The sequence below is a fragment of the Lithobates pipiens genome, unplaced genomic scaffold (assembly GCF_037356315.1).
Source record: "Lithobates pipiens isolate NorthernLeopardFrog02 unplaced genomic scaffold, aLitPip1_a1.2 Scaffold_22, whole genome shotgun sequence".
Taxonomy (NCBI): domain Eukaryota; kingdom Metazoa; phylum Chordata; class Amphibia; order Anura; family Ranidae; genus Lithobates; species Lithobates pipiens.
The window spans coordinates 54,995,964-55,009,347 of NW_027507784.1; the positions used below are offsets into that span (position 1 = coordinate 54,995,964).

At 42.3% G+C, this 13,384-nt stretch overlaps 1 protein-coding gene across 1 annotated transcript in view; it reads left to right on the plus strand.

Annotated features, from left to right (window-relative positions):
• The window catches only part of ITGB6 (integrin subunit beta 6), a 219,059-nt gene that overhangs the window by 18,800 nt on the left and 186,875 nt on the right, over positions 1-13,384 (plus strand). The window lies entirely within an intron of this gene.

A 13,384-nucleotide genomic window follows, 5' to 3' on the forward strand; every position in this document is an offset into this window, starting at 1 on the left:
AATTCAGGGCATGGGAGTAGTTTAGGAGGCAAGAGGTGGGCGTATAGAGGAGATTCATGTGTAAGACCAAAATTTGTTTTCCCAAATGGAGTTCTCAAAATGAACATGAGATCAGTTATCTATTCAAGTGTATTCTTTAATTGCAGTCTGTCCAAGTTATCTTTGGATGACATTTGTTTTGTCCTTTTAAACTCTTGCTGACAAATCTCCTTAAGCGAGGTCTACACTGCGGCTGTCTCTGCAAAGCAATTCACAATGGATTGCTATGGTTTAGCCTGCAGTTTCCTGCCTGTGATATTCTTACCTCCACACTGTAATGGTTCTGCTAGACCTCTGATTTTTTTCATGTGTTGTTTGGCTTCTATACTCACCCATGGGTGTCCCCTGCCATAGTGTGGGTTTTTATTTCCTTCCCTTCTATCACTTCCTGGCCCACCTCTATAAGACATAGTCGGTGCAGCTTGTGTTGCCTGAGAAACTTCCTAGTTCTCTGAGCTCCTGTTTGCCTATTGGTTTCTGAATTCAGTGTCTGACTTCCTGTGTACCAACCCCGGCTTTGTCTTCTGCTTGTGCTTGTCTTCCACCCACCCTGACCGTGGCTTGTTTCCTGAAACATATCCAATACAAAGCAATAATATAAAAGACATGTATTGTAAGACATTAAGTCATTAAGGTTTTGAGGCTGATATTTGGTAACTTGAACCTTTAGCTCCCTCTGCTTATTTTCTATGGGATTATGGTCTGGAGACTGGCTAGGCCACTCCAGGACCTTAATTTGCTTCTTTTGAGCCACTCCCTAGTTGCCTTGGCCGTGTGTTTTGGGTCATTGTCATTCTGGAATACCCATCCACGATCCATTCTAAATGCCTTGTTTGAAGGAAGAAGATTCTCATCCAAGATTTGACGGTACATGGTCCCGTCCATCGTCCCTTTAATATAGTGAGGTTGACCTGTCCCCTTAGTAAAACACCCCCAAAGCATAATATTTCCACCTTCATGTTTGACAGTGGGGATGGTGTTTTTGGGGGCCTTAGGCAGAATTCCTCCTCCTCCAAACATGGCGAGTTGACTTGTTGCCAAAGACCTTGATTTTGGTCTCATCTGACCCCAACACTTTCATCCAGTTCTCCTCTGAATCATTCAGATGTTCATTAGAAAACTTTACTTTTGTACATGTGCTTTCTTGGTCAGGGGGACTTCGCGGGCACTGCAGGATTTCAGTCCTTCATGGTGTAATGTGTTTCAAATTGCTTTCTTGGTGACTATGGTCCCAGCTGCCTTGAGATCATTGACAAGATTCTCCTGTGTAGTTCTGGGCTGATTCCTCACCATTCTCATGATCATTGAAACTCCACAAAGTGAGATATTGCATGGAGCCCCAGACCGAGGGAAATTGACAGTTATTTTGTATTTCTTCCATTTGCGAATAATAGCACCAACTGTTGTCACCCTCTCACCAAGTTGATTGGCGATGGTCTTGTAGCCCATTCCAGCCTTGTGTAGGTCTACAATCTTGTCCCTGACATCCTTAGACAGCTCTTTGGTCTTGGCCATGGTGGAGAGATTGGAAATTGATTGCTTCTGTGGACAGGTATCTTTTATATAGATAACAAGCTGAGATTAGGAGCCCTTTAAGAGAGTGCTCCTAATCTCAGCTGGTTACATGTATAGAAGCCCCCTCGTAGTCAGAAATCTTGCTGACTGATAGGGGGTCAAATATTTATTTCACTCATTAAAATGCAAATCAATTTATAACTTTTTTTTGTAGTTATTCTGTGTCTCCCTGTTATAATAAACCTACCATTAAATTTATAGACTGATCATTTCTCTGTCAGTGGGCAAACGTACAAAATCAGCAGGGGATCAAATACTTTTTTCCCTCACTTTATGTCATGAAGTTATTATAATATGTTATCCGAATTTACCTGATTTGATGCTTTTTTTGTCATATGTATTGTATATGTGCATTGAAATGTGCTTAATAAAATATTTGAACCAGAGAAAAGTGGTCTCCAAGGAGGTTGAGATGTATGGAGCTAAATAACAATTCAAAATGGAACTAATGCACCGCAACTGCAATCCAAGCATTAGACCTGCGGCCTCATTGATTCAAATAGGCAAATTTGACATTTAGTGCCACTTGTCAACTTGACAATCCGCGTTAAACTTGCTGTGACCACAGCATGTGTACAGCTCAATGGACTGGATGTTAGGTTTTAGGTGGGCAGTGGGAGGCAGTAAAACCAAAGCTTTTTATTGTCCCCTAGCCACCCATGTAAAAAAAAGTCAAAGTGAATGTCTGGGCAACATAAAAAAATGACATTTAGTACAACTATGTTATACAACACACTTCTCCATGTTTTACCCCTTTAAAATGCTGCACATAAAGACAAAATACCTGTTGCTGCTACCAAAAATGAACTCAATGTCTTTTGAAAGCTGACAATACTGCCAGTGTTGCACTGAAATACCAAGTAGTGTTGTCAGCAACCTTTGAGTTTGTTTTTAATGGGCTACAGAAAACCTCCCCCTCTCCCTATCTGCATAACTTCAGGGGAATGTGATCTGTAGTCCAGCAGGGGAGAACTTAGGCAGGGTTGATAACATCAAGCAAAATAACAAGTTACAGTGTCTAACAATTTTCATTAAAAATATAGATTTCAGTTACACTTGTTAAATGTTGTTAAATTTGCAAATATATGTGGAAATCATACTGCCTTGTGAAGACCCCTCTGTATAGTACAGTCCTAACTCTAGTCTATAAGAACCCCATGTTGGAGTATATATACACTATATTACCAAAAGTATTGGGACACCTGGATTTACACGCACAGGAATTTTAATGGATCCCAGTCTTAGCCCGTAGGGTTCAATATTGACTTGGCCCACCCTTTGCAGCTATAACAACTTCAACTCTTCTGGGCAGGCTGTCCACAAGGTTTAGGAGTGTGTCTATAGGAATGCTTGACCATTCTTCCAGAAGTGCATTTGTGAGGTTAGGTTCACAGTCTCCACACTTATTCAGCTTGAGGTCAGGCCAGTCAAGTTCTTCCAACCAAAACTCGCTCATCCATGTCTTTATAGACCTTGCTTTGTGCACTGGTGCACAGTCATGTTTGAACAGGAAGGGGCCATCCTCAAACTGTTCCCACAAAGTTGGGAGCATGAAATTGTCCAAAATGTCTTGGTATACTGACGCCTTCACTGGAACTAAAGGGCCAAGTCCAACCCCTGAAAAACATCTCCACACCATAATCCCCTCTCCACCAAATGATTTGGACTAGTGTACAAAGCAAGGTCCATAAAAACGTGGATGAGTGAGTTTAGAGTAGAGGAACTTGACTGGACTGCACAGTCCTGACCCTAACCCAATAGAACACCTTTGCGATGAATTAGAGCAGAGATTGCGAGCCAGGCCTTGTTGTCCAACATCAGTGCTTGACCACACAAATGCGCTTCTGCAAGAATGGTCCAACATTCCCATAGACACACTCCTAAACCTCGTGGACATTCTTATATAGCTGTTATAGCTGCAAAGGGTGGGCCAACTCAATATTGAACCCTACGGACGAAGACTGGGATGCCATTAAATTTCATGTACGTGTATAGGCAGGTGTCCCAATACTTTTGATACTTTTGATAATATACTGTATATATATATATATATATATATATATATATATATATATATATATATAGTCACCTGCCACATAGGCTTCTAATGGAGATTACAAGTGGGCGTTTCAACACACATTTAGGGTCATGACATGGTCCACTGTTGTCACTCTCAGTAAACCTGCATAGCCATTGTTGGAGTGAATGTATACATGAAATGGCTGCAAAGAGGCTGCTGGAGATCATCAGTATTGAAATGCCTCAAGGGATACAAAAAAATGGCATACTTAGCTCCAAACAGAATGTCAGTTTAAAGAGACAGACAGTCTGAAAGGAAGATGGTACTGCCAAGCCTTAAAAGCATTTGCTTTATTTATTATGATCAGGATTAAAATATAAACTTAAACATTTTTTGTGAAGTACACAGGAAATGTTGTACATGTTATATTTATTATTTCTAGCCAACATTTGGGGCACTAAACTCCTTTTTATATGACTAATCATAACAAAATCCCTCTTTCCACAGAGCCCAACAGCTAAAGCTCAGATTACACATAATGCTAAATAAGTTAGAGGAGTAATTGCGAGGGAAAGGCACTGATGTGGTTTCTGCTTAGAAATTTCTGTGTAAAAGCCATGGCTGCACCCCGTATAAAACATTTATTTGTAAAAATGAACACTTGATATAAATAATAAAGAAAAATTTGAAATACATTTGACCCGAAACCGTCATATCTTGCCTTTAAAAACACATATTAAAACATTGTATTTATTAGACACAGAAGTGCTTATACGACCTTTTAAATATTGAGAGCAAAAGCCTAAGATTTACTCACTAAAGTACAAATAATCCCTGTCCCTTCAGCAGTAAATAACCTTGTGAACCCACACAAATTGGACACCGAATTATTTAAAATAACACGGAGGGAACAGCTGCAGTTATTAGTTTCTTCCAAACTTATTTCAGCCGAATTAACCTAGCTCAGCAAATGCCTGGAGTGGGAGCTTCAGGCAATCACTGTGCTATCCTGGTAGCTATTTAAACCTTATCCAAAATACTGGATACAAGACATCATGTACAAAGTAGATACTGTAACTGCTTTCAGTATAAATTCTAAACAATAAAGTAATAATATTAAATTAAAACCTGTGTTCAGTTGTAGGTGATTTTGGCGAAATAGTTTTTGTAGTGAAAAATCACCATAGCAAAAAAAAGTAGTAGAAAATTAGCCCCAGATTTTTCCAGGAGGACTTCTCAAGCCGTGTACACACAGTCGGACTTTCCGGCAGAAAAAGTCAGACGGAATCATTTCACCGGATATTCCGATCGTGTGTGGGCTTCATCTGACTTTAAAAAAAAAAAATTCTGACGGACCCAGAAATAGAACATGTTTTAAATCTTTCCGACGGAACCAATTCCTATCGGGAAAAACGTTTCTGTATGCTATTCCGACGGGCCAAATACAACGCAAGGGCAGCTATTGACTACTGGCTATTGAACTTCCTTTTCTAGTCCCGTTGTACGTCATCGTGTTCTTTGGTGTGATCGTGTGTAGGCAAGTCCATTTCAGCGGAACTCCGTCGGAAAGACCGTCAGAGATTATTCTGAAGGAAAGTCTGGTCATGTGTATGCGGCATTAGGGTTTTTTATGCATTCTATGTATTCCATCTTCTGTGTGCAGCAGCCCCAACCTCCCACTAATACTCACTCGTCTGTATGCTGTTCCGACGGACCAAAAACGACGCATGGGCAGCTATTGGCTATTGAACTTCCTTGCTCTAGTCCTGTCGTCTATGTGTTGTACGTCACCACGTTCTAGACAATCGAACTTTGGTGTGATCGTGTGTAGGCAAGACCGTTTAAGCGGAACTCCATCGGAAAAACTGTGATGCCGTGTACACATGACCGGACTTTCCGGCAGACTATGTCTGACAGTCTTCCCGACAGGCTTTCGGTGGAGTTCCAACGGACTTTCCGAACGAACGGACTTGGCCACACATGAACGGACTAAGTCCGTTCGAAAGTCCGTTAGTTTTGAACGTGATGACGTAAGACGGGACTAAAAAAGGAAGTTCAATAGCCAGTAGCCAATAGCTTCCCTTGCGTCGTATTTGGTCCGTCGGACCAGCATACAGACGAACGGTTTTCCCAATAGGAATTGAGTCCTTCGGACAGATTTGAAACATGTTCTATTTCTAGGTCCATCGGATTCTTATAAAAATTATAGTTATAAAAACGATCGGATTAGCCCACACACGATCGGATTGTCTGATGGACTGATTCCGTCGGACCTAGTCTGCCGGAAAGTCCGGTCATGTGTATGCGGCATTAGAGTTTATTCTGATGGAAAAAACGGTCGTGTATACATGGCATTAGGCAAAATTAGCTTCAGAAAAAAAGGGATCACATGGCTTTGTTTTCTAACCTTATGACCACCATCTAATGCCGGCCATACACGGTTCGAATTTCAAAAGAATTTTCTTTCGAAAATCGTATCTAAGAATTTTCGTATGAATTTCGCACCATTAGTGGGCTGCAGCAACAGCCGATTTTCGCGCAGAAATAAAATTTGAGGAATCGGACATGTTGGAAATTTTTAGAACAACGAACGATTTTCTAATCAATGATGGGAGAATCGTGCGAGAAACGTAATAAGAAAAGAAAATGTACGGAGATTAACGAAAATTTACAGAGAGAAAAGAAGATTCCCAGCCAAGAAAATTCTTTTCTGTAACAACATGAGGTGAAATTAAAGGCTTGGTCGGCGGAATTTCGAAAATCAATGGTGGCATCATCGGATCACAAAAAAAACAAATTTTCTGATTTTGAAAAGAAAATTCGTTCGAAATTCGACCGTGTATGGCCTGCATAAGACCTAATATGGAGAACAATGTTTGATAAACAGAGCCAACTTGAACCTTTTGTTTATCAACACAACCATGTAATAACTTGGCTTTGCTGGCAAGCAAAGGGTTAAGTATAATGTTAGGCCTCATGTAATTGTTGCTGCTGGTAAACTGACGTTCAGAGGCAGTTGTATGCTTTTTTCAGCTGCCCCTGAACTCATCCAATGTTATCTTATGTGTACATGTACACAGGTTCGTTTAATGTAGTTTTTAGGCAGTTGCGTTTATAGACTTTTCTTTGAAGGCAAAAAAATTAGTTCAGACGCTGAAGTTTCTGACTTTTCAGATGTAAACCGCTGCTAAACGTGGCTAAACGCAGGTTTTCGTTTATAAGCATTTTTACAGGTGCACTATTTTTTAACATTACAAAACTTAAAAATGATAGCAAATGATGAAAAAACACAATTTTTTTTTTAAAAACTTGTAATTGCTTGCTATGCTTCATAGATCATTTATATACCCATAATGAGCATGATCCAATTCAATACACCACTAGCATTGCTGTTAGCCAAAGTAGAACTGGAATTTGACCTATATGTTGTTAGATTTGAACCAGATGACCCCACCATTGAGCTCCACCCCCGACTTGATCAAACATAGTTGCATGAAATTTAGGGTTAGGGTTTCCAGTTAGGGTTAGAGGCTAGGATTAGGGTTAGGGTTTCCTATTAGGGTTAGGGGGTTATGGTTAGGGTTTTCCCCTTAAAGAACAAGTTTAGGGTAACGGTAAGTGTTACGGTTTCCCGTTAGGGTTTTCCGGTTAGAGTTAGTGTTTACCATTAGAGTTAGGGGGTTATGGTTAGGGTTTTCCCCTTGAAGAACAAGTTAAGGTTTCCGGTTAGGGCTTCCAGTTAGGGTTTCCCTTTAGGGTTGGGGGTTAGGGTTTTCCCCTTGAAGAACAAGTTAGGGTTTCTGGTTATAGGGTTAGGGGTTAAGGTTTCCCATTAGGGTTAGGAGGTTATGGTTAGGGTTTTCCCCTTGAAGAACAAGTTAGGGTTAGGGTTTCCAGTTAGGGTTTCAGCTTAGGGGTTAGGGTTAGGGTTAATTAAAAATATTTAAAAAAAATTGCAATTAAAATTTCCATAAAAAAGACAAAATAAATGAATAAAATTTTTTTTATTACACATACAGCTTTTAAAAAAAATGAAGAAAAAATTCTAATAATCAATTGCAATTTAAAAATTAAATATATTTTAAAAATTGCAATGAAATTTTGCATAAAAAAGCCAAAATAAATAAATAAATAAAATGAAATTACATATACAGCTTATAAAAACAAAATAAACAAAAAAATATAATAATCAGCTGCAATGAAATATATTAAAATATTTGCATTTTTTCCTCACATATGCTCATTATGGGATCCATAGTAAAAGCACCGAACTTGAGATACAAGTACACTGCTTCTCTCTCAGATGCTGCTACTCACGTCTCACAGAATGGCTGAAATAGTTAAATAATACTGTTTTTTGGGCTTTGGGAGGGTCCTATGATGTTATCTTAACCACTTGTCGACCGCCGCACGACGATATACGTCGACAGAATGGCACGGGCAGGCATATGGGCGTACCTGTACGTTCCTGCCTTCCCGCGGGTGGGGGGCCCGATCGGGCCCCCCCCCCGGTGCCTGCGGCAGTCGGTATTCGTTCGGGAGCGATCGGGGATGAGGGGGCGGCCATTCATTCATGGCCACCCCCTCGCGATCGCTCCCGACGAATGGAAATGCTCCGTGACATCACTTCCTCTCCTGTAATGTAAACACAGGAGAGGAAGTGATGTAATCTCTCCTCCGTGTCGGTATTTTTCGTTCCGGCACCGAGGAGAGAGGATCGGTGAGTTGCACCAACACGACACTACACAGTAGAACATGCCAGGCACACTCACACCCCCCCTTCACCCCCCGATCACCCCCCCAATTACCCCTGCCCTCCCAGTCACAGTGACACCAATTGCATTTTTTATTTTTTTTGCATTGGTGTCATTTGTGACTGTAATAACTGTTAGGGCAGTTAGGGTTAGCCCCCTTTAGTTCTAATGTACCCCCCTAACCCCCCCAATAAAGGTTTAACCCCGTGATCACCCCCCGTCGCCAGTGTCACTAAGGCTGTGTTCACATTGCAGCGGTTTATGAGAACGGATGTGATTCGCACCACACTGCAGTGCAAATCACATCCGATCTCTGTGCGATTCGAGTTCAGCCATTCGCCGCACCCGCCACACCCGCCGCAAATTCGCACGGGACCCTTTTTTTGGTCCGCAGCAGAATCGGATCGCATGGGTGTTCACACCATGCGATCCGAGTTTGCAGATCGCACTGCGATATGCGAACTGATCTGGGGGTGTCATTAACATTTCACTGACACTCCCAGCAGTTCGCATAGGGCAGTGTGAACTGCCGCCGGGAGGCATGCGATGCGGGAACCCGCCGCGGATTCGTGGCGTTCCTGCATCGCTCCAGTGTGAACCCAGCCTAATAAGCGATCGTTTTTCTGATTGCTGTATTAGTGTCACAGGTGACGCTAGTTAGGCAGGTAGGTATTTAGGTTCGCCGCAGCTTTTTATAGCGCCAGGGACCCCCATATACTACCGCATAAAGCCCCCTGATTGCCCCCTAGTTAACCCTTTCACCAGTGATCACCATATAACTGTTACAGGTGACGCTGGTTGGTTAGTTATTTTTTTATAGTTTCAGGGCACCCGCCATTTATTAGCTAATAAAGGTTTAACCCCCTGATCACCCGGCGGGTGTCATTTGTGACTGTAATAACTGTTAGGGCAGTTAGGGTTAGCCCCCTTTAGTTCTAAGGTACCCCCCTAACCCCCCCAATAAAGGTTTAACCCCGTGATCACCCCCCGTCGCCAGTGTCACTAAGGCTGGGTTCACATTGCAGCGGTTTATGAGAACGGATGTGATTCGCACCGCACTGCAGTGCAAATCACATCCGATCTCTGTGCGATTCGAGTTCAGCCATACAGATAGTATGGCTGAATTTGTGTCGCACCCGCCACACCCGCCGCAAACTCGCACGGGACCCTTTTTTTGGTCCGCAGCAGAATCGGATCGCATGGGTGTTCACACCATGCGATCCGAGTTTGCAGATCGCACTGCGATATGCGAACTGATCTGGGGGTGTCATTAACATTTCACTGACACTCCCAGCAGTTCGCATAGGGCAGTGTGAACTGCCGCCGGGAGGCATGCGATGCGGGAACCCGCCGCGGATTCGTGGCGTTCCTGCATCGCTCCAGTGTGAACCCAGCCTAATAAGCGATCGTTTTTCTGATCGCTGTATTAGTGTCACAGGTGACGCTAGTTAGGCAGGTAGGTATTTAGGTTCGCCGCAGCTTTTTATAGCGCCAGGGACCCCCATATACTACCGCATAAAGCCCCCTGATTGCCCCCTAGTTAACCCTTTCACCAGTGATCACCATATAACTGTTACAGGTGACGCTGGTTGGTTAGTTATTTTTTTATAGTTTCAGGGCACCCGCCATTTATTACCTAGTCTCACTAGTGTACCCCTAAATTTAGGGGTGTCTACTTTCCAAAATGGGGTCATTTGGGGGGGTTTGTGCCATCTTGGCATTTTATGGCCTTCAAAACTGTAATGCCCTTAGAAAGCCTGAAGGCGGTGCTTGGTTTTCGGGGCCCCGAATTTATTTTGGGGTGTCATTTCACATATGCCCATGGCATGCGTGAGCAATATATCATTTAGTGACAACTTTGTGAAAAATAAAAATAAAAATAAAAAGTTTGTAATTTTCCCGCAACTTGTGGCAAAATATAAAATATTCCATGGACTCAACATGCCTCTCAGCAAATAGCTTGGGGTGTCTACTTTCTAAAATTGGGTCATTTGTGGGGGTTTTGTGCCATCTTGGCATTTTATGGCCTTCAAAACTGTAATAGGTAGTGAGGAGTGAAGTCAAATATTTACGCCCTTAGAAAACCTGAAGGCGGTTCTTGGCTTTCGGGGCCCCGTACGCGGCTAGGCTCCCAAAAAATCCCACACATGTGGTATCCCCGTACTCAGGAGAAGCATCAGAATTTATTTTGGGGTGTCATTTCACATATGCCCATGGCATGTGTGAGCAATATATCATTTAGTGACAACTTTGTGAAAAAAAAAAAAAAAAATTAAAGTTTGTAATTTTCCCGCAACTTGTGGCAATATATAAAATATTCCATGGACTCAACATGCCTCTCAGCAAATAGCTTGGGGTGTCTACTTTCTAAAATGGGGTCATTTGTGGGGGTTTTGTGCCATCTTGGCATTTTATGGCCTTCAAAACTGTAATAGGTAGTGAGAAGTGAAATCAAAAATTTACGCCCTTAGAAAGCCTGAAGGCGGTGCTTGGTTTTCGGGGCCCCGTACGCGGCTAGGCTCCCAAAAAGTCCCACATATGTGGTATCCCCGTACTCAGGAGAAGCAGCAGAATTTATTTTGGGGTGTCATTTCACATATTCCCATAGCATGTGTGAGCAATATATCATTTAGTGACAACTTTGTGTAAAAAAAATAAATACATTTTTTTTTGTCATTATTCAATCGCTTGAGGCAAAAAAATAAAATATTCAATGGGCTCAACATGCCTCTTATCAATTTCCTTAGGGTGTCTACTTTCCAAAATGGGGTCATTTGCGGGGGGTTTTGTACTGCCCTGCCATTTTAGCACCTCAAGAATTGAGATAGGCAGTCGTAAACTAAAAGCTGCGTAAATTCCAGAAAACTTACCTTAGTTTGTAGATGTGACAACTTTTGCGCAAACCAATAAATATACAGTTATTGACTTTTTTTTTACCAAAGACATGTGGCTGAATACATTTTGGCCTAAATGTATGACTAAAATTGAGTTTATTGGATTTTTCTAATAACAAAAAGTAGAAAATATCATTTTTTTTCAAAATTTGCGGTCTTTTTACATTTATATCGCAAAAAATAAAAATCGCAGAGGCAATCAAATACCATCAAAAGAAAGCTCTATTTGTGGGAAGAAAAGGACGCAAATTTTGTTTGGGTACAACATTGCATGACCGCGCAATTACCAGTTAAAGCAGCGCAGTGCCAAATTGTAAAAAGACCTCTGGTCATTGACCAGCAAAATGGTCCGGTCTGAAAGTGATTAAATAAACGCTCCTAGACGCAAACGCGGCAAAACGTTTAAACGTTTTAAATGCCGGTTTGAAGCTGTCAAAAAATGTTTTCAGAGGAGGTTGCCTCAGCGTCCCGTGTACATTACGCCTTAGATTGTTAAGTGTTTTTCAGGCGTATTACAGGTGTTCTTCAGGTGTTTTTGCACGTGGTTTAGGTTTTAGGAGTTTTTTTCCTGGGTAAGGTAATGGAAGCAGGAGTGAAATTCTTCAGGCATAAAAATGCACAAAATCGGACATATCACACATTTAGAGGTATTCTTCTTGAAGTCTATGGGATCAAAAACACCTAAATACGTAAAAAAAAAAAAAAAAAAAAAAACTCATGTACTTTTTTAAACATAGGGAGTAGAGTTTAGAATGACTGAGAGTACAAGTGTGAACAGGCACAATTAGGAAGGATGGAATTCTGAGTAGTAAGGCATAGTCAGGCATAGGGAATCAAAAAGAAAAACGCTCAAGTGTGAGGCCGCGTACACACGCGGGGACTGTTCGCTCAACTTTGTCCGTCAAACAGTTTCAGCGGACAGTCCGCTCAAAATTAGCATGGACGGACTTGCCCACACACGACGAACGAACAGTCCGCTGAAACCGTGCGCGATGACGTGAACGGCACGTACGACGGGACTAGAAAACGACGTCCTATACACTGCAATGCAAACTTCGGCGTGTAAATCCTTTCTGAGCATGCGCGGAACTTAGTTTGATGAACAAGCCTACACACGAGGGGACTGTTCGCTGAAACAAAGTTTCAGCGGACAGTTTTTCGGAATTTCCGAAAAACTTTGTTCAGCAGACTGTCCGCTGAAACTGTCCGCTGAAAGCCCACACACGAGCGGACTGTCCGCCGAAACACTGTTCAGCGGACAAAGTTGAGCGAACAGTCCCCGCGGCCTGAATGGGAGTCCTCTGTCTCAAAATGTCTAACTGTTACTGTAAAAAAAAAAAAAAAAAGGAAGGAATCTTGAAATAGGTAGTATGAAAGCAGATCTTTCTTTCTGAAAATGCTAATTCTCTGTCTGTCATACTGATCCAATGGCTCAGTGCTTTTGAAGTCACAAACCCTTAAAGTGACATTAAAGGTTCATTTTTTTTTTAATAACAAACATGTCATACTTACCTGCTCTCTGCAGTGATTTTGCACAAAGAAGCCTCGATCCTCCTCTTTTCAGGTCCCCGCCGGCTCTCCTGGCTCCTCCTTTTCAGCCAGTGCCACCAATAGCAAGCCACTTGCTCTGGGGGCAATGGTGTGTGCTCGCTCTTGAGCCCCGCTCTATGCATCCAAAAGACACAGAGCCGCAGCTCGGCCCTACCCTCCCCTCATTGGCTCACTGGCTGTGATTGACTGTAGCAGGAGCCAATGGCTCCCTATGCTGTCTCAGTCAATGAGAAATGAGAGAGCCGGGAGTAGTTCAGCTCTCATACACATCGCTGGATTGAGAGGGAGCTCAGGTGAGTATTAGTGGGAGGTTGGGGCTGCTGCACACAGAAGATGGAATACATAGAATGCATGAAGGTAAAAAACCCTAATGCTGCATACACACGACCGGACTTTCCGTCAGAATAATCTCTGACGGTCTTTCCGACGGAGTTCCGCTGAAATGGACTTGCCTACACGCGATCACATCAAAGAACGCAATGACGTACGACGGGACTAGAAAAGTTCAATATCCAGTAGCCAATAGCTGCCCTTGCGTTGTATTTGGCCCG